The following is a 14798-nucleotide window of genomic DNA, read 5'->3' on the forward strand; positions in this document are numbered from 1 at the left end:
TTTGCTAGGCTCTAATGGTCTGTTATTACAGATTTTAAGCTGCTGACTCAGCCATTTTTTTATCAGTCTACAAATAAGAAAAACTAATAATGCAAATCAAGAACCAAAATGACAGGGAAATTGGCCTGGTTATCCCATTATCCTTTGCATATATCCTTTGCCCTGGGTTTCTGACCTGATATGCTGTGCAACGTGCATTTCTTTCTTTTATAATCCCAGAAAAAAATATTAATTTTGAATATACATAAAGTAATTAAGCTATTACAAATCTCCAAAATGTAGGTGATTTAGTACAAAACTGTAATTAAAAATTAATAATTTAGGAAGTGTAAATACCATTTCATATTCCCACAGAAAGATAAAATTCCTAAATACATTCATAAGATGAAGGGACATGTAACTGCACACTGGTACCTAACCTAGCACTCAGAAAAACCTCATTTTGAAAACAAACAACTGCTCAACAGACACACAGCACAAAGCATCATTTCCAGTCTTTATTTTTAGATCATTCTTACTAAAATAGTAATTTTCTAAAGAATACACTTAAGATAGGTAGGTGTCATTTCATTATTTTGGAGTTTTAATTTGTCCTCACATCAGTCTCACTTTTTTCCCTCAAAAATCACTTAACTATATAATATTCCTAACAAATCCTTACCTTTGAGTAAAATAATTTATAGGTACTTTTAAAACTGTATCCATTTTATGTTCTAAGAAATGATCTTGGTGATGAATACACAACTGCGTGATGATATTGTGAGTTATTGATTATATACCAAGAATGGAATGATCATATGGCAAGAATGTTCCCGTCTGTATGTTGTTACGTTTAAAAATAAATTCTTTAAACTGTATCCATTTTAAAAACACAACCCACCATGAATGATAGTTAATATATAAGCCATGGATTTAAACACAGGGAGTCTAAAAGTCAGTCCCATTTTTCAAATGATAATTTGGAGATTTGGTTATCTCTCAAAGAAAATGGGTACATTCATCATCTCAAGCACATTTTTTCAAAATGTGTAATTTAAAAAAACGCATACTTGATCACAGGAGTTCACTGGCAGAAGTGAATGTTAATTGCTTCCTGGAGCTTTAAATGAAATGTAATTGCTAGCTTGAGCTGTCACCACTGACCTTGGTAACAGACTAGTGTACCCTTCCTAAACTTAATACGGCATAATCCTCCTTCATCCTTCATTATGGTTATGATAGGTCTGCAGCGGGACACATGTGTCACAAAAATAAACTCTTGAGTCTCTCCTCTAAATGGATGTTGTACTTCCCCACACCAGAACAAGCAGTCAGCCTCACGACAAGTGGCACCACTTCACAGCCCGGGCTTCCAAACTGAAGGTTCACACACTTCCCTGGACACTCTTACAGAAACCAAAGCCCACCCTATGGTGATGGGGAAAGTAAAAAAGAGAATTTCTAAAAAAAAAAAAAAAGAACGACCACTATAAAGTACATGGAGAAAGCAAAACTTTTAAAACTAATCATGGCTAAATTAGGAAATAAATTGTTCAATACATTCTAAATCACTTAATCAGATATACTCAGTAGTTTGTCTTCTTGAGACACTCTAAATTTCAGCTATTGAACTCAAGAAATCTTCCCTTCATCTATGTTTTTTATTTCAGGTAACACTTTTTTTTTTAATGTGACTTCAATTCAAAACATTTATCGTGTATCTACCAATCAATAGTTCTCTATTTACTTAACATCTATTCTGCATTAGGTGCTAAGAACCTAAAGATACATAAATCACAAAAACATGTCTTTTACCTACTGATACATATGCCTAAGAATCACCCAGCAGAGAACATCTTTCGTAACTCAGATGTGGCCTCTCTCTAAGCCAACTTGACAGGTGAACTCACTGCCTCCCCCCCTATGTGGGACATGATTTCCCACATGTAAACCTTCCTGGTAATGTGGGACACAAATCCTGGGATTGAGAAAGACTTCTTAACCAAAAGGGGAAAGAGAGAAAAGAGACAAAGTCTCTGTGGCTGAGAGATTTCCAACAAGAGTTAGGATGTTATCCTGGAGGTTATTCTTACATATTATATAGATACCTCTCTTTAGTTTATAGTGTTGGTGTGGCTAGGGGGTAGTACCTGAAACTGTAGAGCTGTGTTCCAGTAGCCTTGATTCTTGAAGAAGACTGTATAACTATATAGTTTTTATAGTGTGACTGTGCGACTGTGAAAACTTTGTGTCTTATACTCCTTTTACCCAGGGTAAGGACAGATGAGTAAAAAAAAAAAAAGATAAATAAATAAATAATAGGAGTAGAGAAAGGGTAAAAATTGGGTAGACTGAAATACTGTGGGTCAATGAGAGGGAGGGATAGGGGGTATGGGATGTAGGAATTCTTTTATTTTTCTTTTTCTGGAGTGATGCAAATGTTCTAAAAATGATCATGGTGATGAATACACAACTATGTGATGCTATTGTGAGGCACTGATTTTATATATTTGGACTGTATGTGTGTGGATATTCCTCAATAAAAATATTTTAAAAAAACACACAACTTTGGGGAGATGGGTGAGCAAACAACCATCCTACAGTGTGATACACACCACAGTAATATGCATGTTAAGTACCACGGGAAGACAGATAAGGTGATGGTGACTTCTTCCTAATGACGGAAAAGGAACATGCGACAAAACATCCAAGAAGATATAAAAATCATACTAGAGGGTGGGCCACAGTGGCTCAGCAGGTAAGAGTGCTTGCCTGCCATGCCCGAGGACCCGGGTTTGATTCCTGGTGCCTGCCCATGTAAAAAAAAAAAAAAATCATACTAGAGTATGAGTTTCAGTTTGGGATTGTGAAAACAGTCTAGAAATATTGGTGAACTTTATACAGTATTGTCAATGTACTTAATGTCAAAGAATTGTCCACTTAACAGAGTTATAATGATTTTTGTTATGTATATTTTACCACAATATGAAGTAAAATATAAACAAAAAGACAAAGAGAATAATTTAATTGGAAAGAGAAAATTATTAAAATCAGTGTAAGTTGCAATGGAATATTATTCTGCCATCAATAACAATGAAATTCTGATATGTATGACAATGCGGATGGACCCTGAGGAAATCAGGTTGAGTGAAATAAAACAGACACAAAAGCACAAATACTGTATAATCCCACTGATATGAAATAATTAGAATAAGCAACCTCTTAGAGTCAGAATCTAGAATGTAATTTACCAGGGGATAAGAAGGGAATAGGGAATAGGAAATTAAGGCTTAAATTTCTACAGGGTTCCTATTTGGAAGATGAAAATGTTTTGGTAATGGGTGTGATGGCAGCACAACATAGTAAACATAATTAACAGCAGTGAAATATATATCTTAATGTGGTTAAAGGGGAAAAGGTTAAATTATACATATGGCAACAGAATAAAATTTTTTTTTAATCCATGGAACTACAGTACACAAATGAACGCTAATCAAACCATGGACTATTGCTAAAAATACAATTATAGAAATATGCATTTACTAATTGTAATAAATGCTCCACATCAGTGCAAGATGTTAATAATAGGGTCATTGGTACATGGGAATCCTGTATTTTATGCATGAATGTTCTATATAAATACACAATTTTTCTAAAAAAGAAAAAAAATTTAAAAATTAAAAAAATCACCCAGCAATACCATTGCTGGGAATCTACTCAAAGGAATTAAGGGCAAAAACTCAAACGGACATTTGCACACCAATGTTTATAGCAGCGTTATTTACAATTGCAAAGAGATGGAAACAGCCAAAATGTCCATCAACAGACGAGTGGCTAAACAAACTGTGGTATATACATACGATGGAATATTATGCAGCTTTAAGACAGGATAAACTTATGAAGCATGTAATAACATGGATGGACCTAGAGAACATTATGCTGAGTGAGTCTAGCCAAAAACTAAAAGACAAATACTGTATGGTCCCACTGATGTGAACCGACATTCGAGAATAAACTTGGAATATGTCATTGGTAACAGAGTCCAGCAGGAGTTAGAAACAGGGTAAGATAATGGGTAATTGGAGCTGAAGGGGTACAGACTGTGCAACAGGACTAGATACAAAAACTCAAAAATGGACAGCACAATAATACCTAATTGTAAAGTAATCATGTTAAAACACTGAATGAAGCTGCATCCGATCTATAGGTTTTTGTTTTGTTTTGTTTTGTTTTGACTATTATTACTTTTATTTTTTTCTCTATATTAACATTCTATATCTTTTTCGGTTGTGTTGCTAGTTCTTCTAAACCGATGCAAATGTACTAAGAAACGATGATCATGCATCTATGTGATGATGTTAAGAATTACTGATTGCATATGTAGAATGGTATGATTTCTAAATGTTGGGTTAATTTCTTTTTTTCTGTTAATTAATAAAAAAAAAGAAAGTTCAACATTAAAACAACTATTAATTAATCAACACACCAAAATAAAAAATTAAAAAAATTAAAAAAATCAATGTATGTTAAAGAATTTTAAGCATACTGCCTTTAAAAACGTTTCAATTAGTAAATTTACATACTAAGAAAACAACAGAAAAATCATACTAGATATTAAAGAATGAGTAGGAGATTATGATGTGACCAGGTAAGAAAAGAAATTCAAGGGAGAAGTACGGGTAACCCATGAGTAAAGGCACCGAGCTTGCAACCCTGGTGAATGCTTGGAGCAGGATGAGAGAGAGCGAGGAGAGGCTCAGGGGAGCAGCAGGACAAGGCAAGGAAGTCAGCAGGGGCCTTAAATGCTCTTTTAGGGAGTCTGGTCTTAACCACAGGCAATCCATTTCTTTAAATATTTCAGACTTAACTGACATTATAATGAACACCCACATCCCCACCACCCAGTTCAGGAAATAAAACAATACCACACTCCCTCCTAACCTCTTGCCCCTCCGCCCCCCACACCCTGTATTTGTTTTCTTCTGGCATTTCTTCATACTTTTACTGCATACATATCGACCCTTAAATCTTTTCACTGCTTAAAAAAAAGATTTTAAGCAGATCTGTTTTACAAAGAAGCCTTGCACTGTGGAGGGCCGAGCAGATGCAGTGCTGGCGGCTGGGGGAACAGGTGGCAGCTCAGACAAAGTGGGGTCAAGATCGTGGTCTTCATTGAAGGACTGTCCTAATGAACAGGGGCACAGACCTGGGGCGAGGGGAGGCAGACCTGAGTGAACAGACACACGTGACCAGAAGCAGGACGGAGCAGGCTGTGCTGGCCACTAAGGCCGAGAGGAGGGAGGGAGCCAGGGTGTGGCTGCCAGGCCTGTGAGGGGGATGAGACTGGTTAACCAGATGCAAAGCACAGTGAGGTAAAGGCCAAGAACAAAATGGCACAAGGAGCTGACTAGAGAGATCAGGGAAGGATGCCCAGAGAAATTTGTCTGTTTAATAAGGCGGGCCCTAAGGGACAGCTTTGACAGGAAGCGATGAGTGTGAAGATTCCTGGGCAAGGAAACAGCGTGACCATAGGTGGAAAATTATTGGGCCTGTTCAGGAAACAGCTGCAACTTGGCAGACCCCTGGGGAGTAGTGGAACATAAATCTGAAGAAATCAGAGGACCTTTGGGGGATTATTTGTGGAGAAACTTAAATATCAAGCTGAACTGTATATATGTAATTCATAATAAATACATTTTCATGACCATGAAATGTGCCTTAATCCCTTTTACATGAGAACTAAAATAATGGTGACAGCCAACCTTGTGATTTGGGGGCTAATACAGATGATATCACTGCTGCTTATTATAGTTTTATAAGTACAACAGACAGTCTTGGCTATCAGCACGCTTGCAAATCTGCTTTATGCGGTGTCTCTCTTTCTGCATCTCTCTCTTTCATTTTAAAAACTGTGACCCAGTGGTTAAATGATAGGAGATTATTTTCTATGAGCTGCTAAAGAAAATAATGCATACGAAATAAACTAAGCATATCTTAGTCAATATATCAAAATTGGCAAAAACAAATTTAGTTTTATACCTTGTCCCCCAAATGTTCTAACATCCTAACATTTATGTGATATTTACACACCTTTGTCTGCAAAGATTCCTGGATCTGAAAAATGAGTAGGAAAGTATCAAGATTTTGAAGTATCCAGATAAAGCAGTATAACATTAAGAACCACAATAAAAATAACTTCAGAGAACAGCTAAGATGTGGTTTCTCTTCTCAAATGAAATATGACATCTACAATAAATAGCATTGATATTTATTTTTTAAATCACATAGTTATTAATGATGCAATTGTTCTAGAGCACTGTATTTCCTATTAGAGAATAAACAATAAGTTGCAAACCAACTTATTTCAGAAATGCATTCAATCACTGGTTATAGTCTATACACTATCAACTCCCTTTCACTATCTGCAAAACAACAATTTATAATAGCATCTACTTTCTGAGGTTGTTGAAGGATATAGTAAAATCATCTCTAGAAAGTAATGAGAACACTGGTATTCTAGTTTGCTAGCTGCCGGAATGTGATACATATCAGAAATGGATAGCTTTTTAAAAGGGGAATTTAATAAGTTGCTAGTTTACAGTTCTAAGGCTGAGAAAATGTCCCAATTAAAACAAAGTCTATAGAAATGTCCAATCACAGGCATCCAGGGAAAGATACCTTGGTTCAAGAAGACCAATGGAGTTTAGGGTTTCTCTCTCCAGTCTCCCTCATGGCAAACGTGGCATCATCTGCTAGCTTTCTCTCTTGGCTTCCAGTTTCATGAAGCTCCCCGGGAGGCCTTTTCCTTCTTCATCTCCAAAGGTGGCTGACTCAGCTTCTTGTGGCTATGTTGTTTTGCTCTCTCTGAATCTCCCTCATTCTCCACAATGTTTCCTCTTTTATAGGACTCCGGAAACTAATCAAGACCCACCTGAATGGATGGAGATATGCTGTCGCCTAATCCAGCTTAACAACCACTCTTGATCAATTCACATCTCCAGGGAGATGATCTGATTACAGTTTCAAACATGCAATGCTGAATAGGGATTAGAAGAAACGGCTGCCTTTACAAAATGGGATTAGGATTAAAACATGGCTTTTCTAGGGTACATACATCATCTCAAACCAGCACAACTGGGATAGAGTCGGTACCAATAAGCATTAGCCATGGTCATTGCTATCCATCTATAGGCAGGGTGTGGATTCCGAGATGAATAAGACTTGATCCCTACAAGGAAAAGCTCCCAACCTGGTAGAGCTACAGAGAGGGAAGCAAATGTAATGTGGTGAGAAAAAACTTACCAATATGGGTAAGTTCAAGTACTATGAGACTATGAAGGAACAAATGGCTATGAGTGGGGAGAAATGCTGACACAAGCAGCAAAGCAGTGTTTAGAAGTGAAGCAGGCAGCAAGAAGGAAAGGTCACTCTGGATGAGAATGTTAACAGTGGAGATGGGAATTAAGGGCCACCAAGTGTGAGGGGCTCTAGTTTGAAGGAGAGAAGAGTAGCAGAAGAGGATTGGAAGGTCAGGGTTAAAAAAAAAAAAAAGGCCTTATAAATGCAGTATGGAGCAAAAGAAGAATTTAAGAAGGAGGATAAAAACCAGATTTGAGGTTGCTGTTGTCGTTTTGGGGGGGAAGTGCACAGACCGGGAATCAAACCCGGGTCTCCTGCATGGCAGGTGAGAAGTCTATCACCGAACCACTCTTGCACCCCCTTGAGTTTTTAAAAACTGTTTTTGTTTTTGCAGCACCGAAGTAAAAGAGGAGATGAATGTTCTAAAAAAGACACTGTGAAGGTCTTGGAATAAGTACAAGAAGCAGTGAAGATGGTGAGGAAGGAAAAAAAAAAATTGAAACTATTTTAGTGTTGCAGACCCAAAAATCTAGATTGGTTGGTTTTCTTGTTGGAGTTTGAGGGTAGGGGACGGGGGTACTAAGAAAGAATGTTGAAGAGAACTGTAAGTTCCTGGCTTGAGCAGCTAACAGACAGGAATATACAGGAAACAGCAGGTTTTGTGGTAAATTGTAGAATACAATTTAAGACAGGTGGGATTTGGATGCGTCACGGATACCCAGGTGGAGATAACCAAACCGCTTGGCACCAGGCACAGAGATTTGGATTGGAGAAAGTAGCCAAGCAGTTCCACCAAAATGGAAGCGTCTATTTCATGACTGGTGTGAATCTGCCTAGTTGTACGTGGCCATTAAGCCTCACCGCAGCTCTAAAGCAAGCAGAAACAGAATCATTCAAACCAGCGCAGTGAAAAGGTTGAGTGATCATCACACCAAGCCTGACGAACAGTGAAGACACTAAATCAGATTCCTTAGCTCAGTGGTTCTCAAAATGCAATGAATCAGGGGCCCGCCACAGCGGTTCAGCAGCAGAATTCTCTGCTGCAGAGACCTGGGTTCCGTTTCCAGTGCCTGTCCATGTAAAAAGAATGAAAAAAAAAAAAGCAATGGCATCAGTATCACCTGGGAGCCCCTTGGAAATGCAAATTTTCAGACACCATCCCAGATGTTTTAATTCAGACACTGGGGTGGGGTGGGGAGCAGTAGTCTGTGTTAACAAGCCTTGCAGGTCTGCAGGTGATTCTAATGCTAGAACTGCCTTAACTACTACTCCAATTACTTGAGGGGAATGGAGTGTGAAAGAAACAATCTCCTGGAGATGGATTTCCAAGGACTTGAGAAAATTAAGTTTGAGTAAAACTCTTTGCATAATGATAACCATTAGGAACTTGTGTTAATTTTCAACAGTTACTCTGATTTTTCACTATGAGCTCAAAAACTATAAGGCAAAACAGGTCAGTGACCCACACTAAGGCTTCCGAACTTAAGAATATAGTTCAACATTAAAATCTCAAATGGGAGAGAACAGTTTCCTACTTATAGGATGCTAAACCACCAGCTGCCCTGTTTCTCATTTTCTCACAAGACACTCCTATTAACCAACATCAAACATGTATGGGATCTAGAGTTACAGGATCTGGGGATACACAATAGCCCTCTGGGTCAAGCTAACTGGCCAGGGCAAGGATGGAAACTTTGACCTGGTCCTAATTTAGCCCCCTAAGGAGCTAAGCTAAATCACCCATGCATCAAATTTTACATGGATCTAAGAACAGCCACAATATGTTTTTTTTTCATTAACAAGACTAAGAATTTGATGGCAGAGCAAAACAAATCAAGTCAAAGACTGCAGAACCAACAGCAAAAAAAAAAGGAAAGGAAGTTTAAACAATGTTAATATGCCATTTTTATTTGCACCTATATCCACAGGACCCCTACTCCACAAAAAAGTACTTTGTTACTAATACCTCTCAACCTCAGCTACTCAGTTTCTTCATCCAAAATCACAGTATCATTTCCACAGTCAGAGATGACTTATTTTTCATAATCAGCATGCATGCAATGAATGTATACCAAAGGCTTCTCTGGTCTGGGTGACACGGATTTCCTCTCCCCTTCCACTGCAAACATACCCTCCAGATCTGAGCTTTTCCTAGGCTTTTTCCCAGCTCCCCTCAAAGGGGTACCCTCACATGACCTCTTGGCCTGAACCAGTTCTTTGCAGTAACAACCCATTAGGCTTCAAGAACACATATACACCTGCCCTGCTGCTGTTTTATGAGCCATTCCTTTCTTCTAACATTCCCTCCTGCTGAGAGGTTGATATGATGATCAATGAATTAATGTTTGTCAAATACCTGAGGTTTCTCAGATGAAGGGCGACATTACAGCCGAAGGGACTTGTGGCTGGCATTACACTAGAGGCCAGGCAGTTGACTCCAACTAAATTTGGGCTTCAAAGAAGGAAAGCAAGGCTGCAACGACACTAGCTTTTGCACTCCTGTTAAGGGTAAGCATATTTATTCTAACTTTTAATTAACTGGATTTCAACATTAGAAATACAAGGGATCCTTATAGCAAAATCAGACATTTGTTATGCTAAGTAGGGTAAATGGAAAAGGAGCCCTCCCTCTGCCTTTCTTTTCTAAGTGCCGTTTCCGCCCCAAACTTCCCTACAGCCTGGTCCTACAGCTCTCGACCTCCTTGTATGAGGGGCCACGTGGCAGCTGCCAGCCAACACATTTGCTTTGAGCCAATAGACAAGGAAAAAAAAAAATACTCCAAGACAAAGCTTTGTGTGTATGTTGGCATGCATGTGAATTCAGGCGTGCTGGGAGGAAAATGACACACACAAAGAGCACATTCATGGTCACATACAACTTCTTGCCCATATAAACAACCACCCTTGCACCAACACTACTTCGAGTGAAGCACTATGTTAGGAGGGGAACATACGGCATTCCACCGAATTCTCTGCACACAGCCTACAAATTAGATACTACTGGCCCATATTGCAGATGAAGAATCTGAGACTCAACAATGACCAGCTAAAAAGTGGAGGAGCTGGTATTCAAATTCAAACTCCCAAGCAAGGATCCCCTGCTTTTGCACAACTTGGACCACTCAGTAAAACTTCCAGGGGTCTCTGGCAGAGGCAGGGTAAATTAAATCAGAAAGGAGGAAAAACAGAATCTTACTTTAGTCATTAATTTAAACCTCCTCCCAACCAATGCCTTTTGTTGTTGTTAGTTCTCCCTCATTCTTTTTTTTTTAATCAGGATAAGCAGCGGTGATGTCATTTAACTGGCTAATTAAGAATTTCATCTTCTCTTTCTCTGCGCTTAATCTCTAACAAAGAGCAGAGCACTTTTCTGAACACTCAGGATGAGTTCAAAAAAATAGACAGCACTAAGCAAAGCCTTTCAACTGAAGAATAGCAGGTAAAAGAGGACAAGAATATGGAACTCAGTGAGGCTATAATACGCAATCAAAGGGTTGATGCTTGTTTTCCTAACGCAATTTACCCCTAACATGGGGGGAAGGCACTGAAAAAAAGGAAAAATTCTCTCTGTTGTTGACCTCTGAACCCACCCACTCAGGACAAGAATTCTCCCAATAGACAGCACAATACTGTGAGCATAAATAACAAAGCTGAGTTACGAGTATGGTTGGAAACAGAAGGCCAGGGTGGCACGTATGCCACGGGAAGGTAAGCTAAAGAACAAAACCTGGGACTACGAAACTTAGTGAAACCTCGAGTGGATGATGACTGCGGTTAATGGTACAAATAGAATCAAGTTCTCACTGATCTAGAACAAACGTACGTCACTATTACAAGGTGTTAATAATGGGGTAGTATATGAAAAAAATACAATTCAGCAAACTGAGGTCTATATTTAACAGCAGCTTTGCACTATTCTTTCATTAATTGTAACAAAGGACTATACCAAAGCTAAATGTCAGTAACAGGATGATATAAGGGATACGGGAATTTATTTTTCCAGAAGAAACGAGAAAGTTCTCATATTGGTGGTGGATGCATAATTATGTGGTTATACCCAAAACCAGTGACTGTACACTAAGGATGGATTATATCATGTGTAAATAAAACCATTTAAATTTTAAAAAATCCTCCCCAAAACCGATTTTTCTGTAAATTCTTTATGATTCTTCTACACTAAAATAACTGTTCTTTCCACTGCAGCTGTCAATGCCACACACAACACATGAACTAGAATAAATTAGTCTGCTTCAAACACAGGGTAACTGTCTTTAAGCCAATGATGGAAGCTAGGCAGACAGATACCTAGTACTAGCAGGGAAGGGCTTCTCTTGTGGTCATTTCTCTCATACGCATCTTTTCCTTGCAGAAAAACTTCTATAAAGGGGCTGTTCTTGGGAGGAGATGTTGGTGGAGAGGCTTGAATATGTACTGGAAATTGTGGGGCCGGTGTGTTATTTCCACTCTGATCTACTGACCCGAGGTCACAGAAACCTGGACCTCCGCCACCTCAGCCAGGATTTAGATTCTATGAATACTACCACCACACCACTGCAGCCAGCCAAGGGCACCCTTGAAACACAAACCCCACGCAACGGTACTGCACTAAAAAATTTTCTAGACAGGATTCACTGACTCCTGGGACATTAAGCTGCAAGCACCTGCATGAACATATTTAGTTTATACCAAGTTTCAGAGGAAAGAAAATTGGCCCTTTGTAACTGTGCTAAAGCGATAATAACATTAATAATAACGACATCCCTATTATTAGAGAATACTATTACAAACACCATGACACCGACATGAATCAACTCTGCACATCACAGACACCGACTCAGATGCGACAAAACGACATCACACCATTCTGCTCCCGCTCATTTTGATGGCACAATCTTGAACCCCATCGCCAAATGGTAGGGAAACTTTGATATAAGGTTTTGTAATGTTGCACTGTTATCATCACCCACTGGTCTTTAAAAGGAAATCAGTACCATTCTAATGAATGGGCCAATTAGTGCCAAACAAAATGCAGGTCACATAACTGCTGCTTGTTCTGGAAACAGCCTCAGACATGGAGAAGTGTCTGAACAGGGAGACTGTCTCTCCTGTGGGAGCTACCTATTTCCCACGAGTGGATGGCATGCCAGTTTAATTCCTGACACGCATAAAAACTAAATGCTCACACAGCAACACTGCACCTACTGGGCCATAAATCCCCCTCAGGCCCCCAAATAGCTAGGTCTGACGTTTTTGTCCCTGTGGTACTCATTGCTGAGATGACTGGGTATTCATTTTCCACAAGCTGTTTCCTCTACCTCGAATGCATACCCCCAATCACTCCACCAGGTGAGCTCCACCTCCAACCTCAAAGCCCAGTGCACAGTTCATCCCCTCCAACAAGCCTTTCCTCCCCTCTGGCAGAAATTGGCATTGCACTGCAGTGGTAAAGTGGGTTCCCTCCACCAGGCTGTTGACTCCTAGACTATCTTGTTGTAGCAACTTTGTATCCCCTGTTCCTAGCACAGAGTAGAAACTGAATACATCGTTTGTTGAATGAATGAGTGAACCAATCCACTACAGGAAATTAGCACACTGGTTGAAACCCTGTAACAGTACCTGCAGCCTGCAGTCTAGACATTCCCCCACCTTCACAAATAACCGGTAAGAATCTGTCCCCTCAACAGCCTGGTGCCGAAATCCCTACAATTTTAAGTAAGGATGGAGGTGGGGTGACAAGAACGAAAGAGGTGAAAGGGAAAGGGAGGCTGGAACTGGACTCCCTCCAGAAGAAAAGGTGGAAAACCCACTTACAAGTACTCAAAAACCAGATTTCGGGATCACCAAGGGGGAGGTAGGAGGGGGGGAGATAGCTAATTCTCAGAACCTGAGAAGTGTGAGGTGGAGACCTGCTCTGAAATTATGTGGTCACAGGTTTTCCCGGGAAGCCAGTCCGACCCACCATCCAGGAGGGGCCAAGACGCCTAGAGTTCGTTGGCACACATGGGGCCTAGTAAAAGGGCATGAAAATACCTCTTCTCTCCCTCCCAAGATGCTGTCGCAGGGGTGGGGACCGGGAGCTGTGTCCCTCTCCCCTCGAGCGGCTGCAACGTCATGCGTCTTTCATCCTCCTGCCTCAACGGCCTGGGCATCTGACTGCCCTTTCCAGGCCCTCTCCCGCTCCCCAAAAGCAGAAGGGGATGCGGGAGGAGAGGGAGAAGGTGTGGGTTTAACTACTAACTATCCAGACGGAGCTCACCTTCGAGCTCAACTCCCCCAGACAAGCTGTGCGCCTCACTGCGGGCAGCTCCCACCTCGCGCCTCCTCTGCCCTGCCAAGGCGTTTCCGGCCGCCCATCGCAAGTTGGCGGTGCCAGTATTTGCCCAGGACTCTGCAAGGCGCCCCGGGCACGGAGGCGGCTTCCAACCTCGGGCCCGGACTGCGCGGGCCCCCACGGCGCTTACCTGCTTACATGGCCCCCGTCGGTGCCGCTGGGGCCCGCGCGGAAACGCTCTCCTCCGCGGTGGCGGCGGAGCCCCAATTCCCCAAGGAACTGATCCCAGTGGCTGGCGGAGGAGGGGCGGAGGGCAGGAGCCGGAGGAGGCGAAAGGGGAGGGAGGTTTCCGCTCCGTTCCGGGCGCGGGAGTCCGCGAAAAGGGAGCAAAGGAGGAGAAAAATAAGAAAAACCTAAGGACCGGTCTGTCCCGCCGGAGAGGGGCCGAGGCGAGAAGGCCGGGCAGGATGGGTGAGGTGGGAGGGGAAGGACCGCCAGCGGCCACTCTGCGTCTGCGGCTCCCTCGGGCACTGAGCGAGGAGAGGAGGGGACGGAGGGAGGAGAAACGCAGCAACCTGCCCCCGCGACTGCGGCCGCTGCGCTCCAGGGAGAAAAAGTTGGGACGAACTTTTAGGGGCCGGGAGACCTGAGCGGCAGGAAATGCAAACAGCCGGGAGAGGAGGGAGGAAGGGGCCGTGCGAGTGGGAGGGGACCGAGCCGGCGCCCGCGGCCCGACTCCCCCACCCCCGAGCCCGGCTCGGCGGCGCAGGGGCCGGGAGGCGGGAGGCGGGAGGGAGCGCGGAGGGAGCGCGAGGCGCGCGCGGCCGGGGGCGGAGAGGAATGCGGCGCGGAGGGCGCGCGCGAGCGAGTCTCTGTGCGTGTGCGCGCGTGTGAGTGTGTGTGAGTGTGTGGGAGCGCTGAAACGTGGAGCCCGAGCGCCCGAGCTGGAGGCGCGCCGTCCTCGGGGACGTCACAGCGCTGGAATCCAAGGAATGCCGGGCTGCGGGAGCTCCTTCTGCAGGCCCCGGGGAAGTCGCGCACTTTTAATGTGGTAGTTTTTGAAAATGTTTTAAAAGTTGCGGGCTGAGGGAGGAGGACGAGGTGAAACTTCCTGGAGTAAGAAATGTGGGAGTGGGGAAGAAAAACTGACCGCACCTTCCCCGCACCCCAACACTGCGCCGCTCCTGGC

General features: G+C 42.2%; 1 protein-coding gene across 1 annotated transcript in view; it reads right to left on the reverse strand.

Annotated features, from left to right (window-relative positions):
* PTPN14 (protein tyrosine phosphatase non-receptor type 14) overlaps positions 1-14353 on the reverse strand; it is a 201612-nt gene extending 187259 nt beyond the window's left edge. Inside the window, exon 1 of the mRNA XM_077157804.1 lies at positions 13800-14353. The gene's annotated coding sequence lies outside the window, so the exon portion shown is untranslated. The remainder of the gene's footprint in view (positions 1-13799) is intronic.
* Between the last annotated feature and the right edge of the window lie 445 nt (positions 14354-14798).

The sequence above is a fragment of the Tamandua tetradactyla genome, chromosome 4 (genome assembly GCF_023851605.1).
Source record: "Tamandua tetradactyla isolate mTamTet1 chromosome 4, mTamTet1.pri, whole genome shotgun sequence".
NCBI classification, from domain to species: domain Eukaryota; kingdom Metazoa; phylum Chordata; class Mammalia; order Pilosa; family Myrmecophagidae; genus Tamandua; species Tamandua tetradactyla.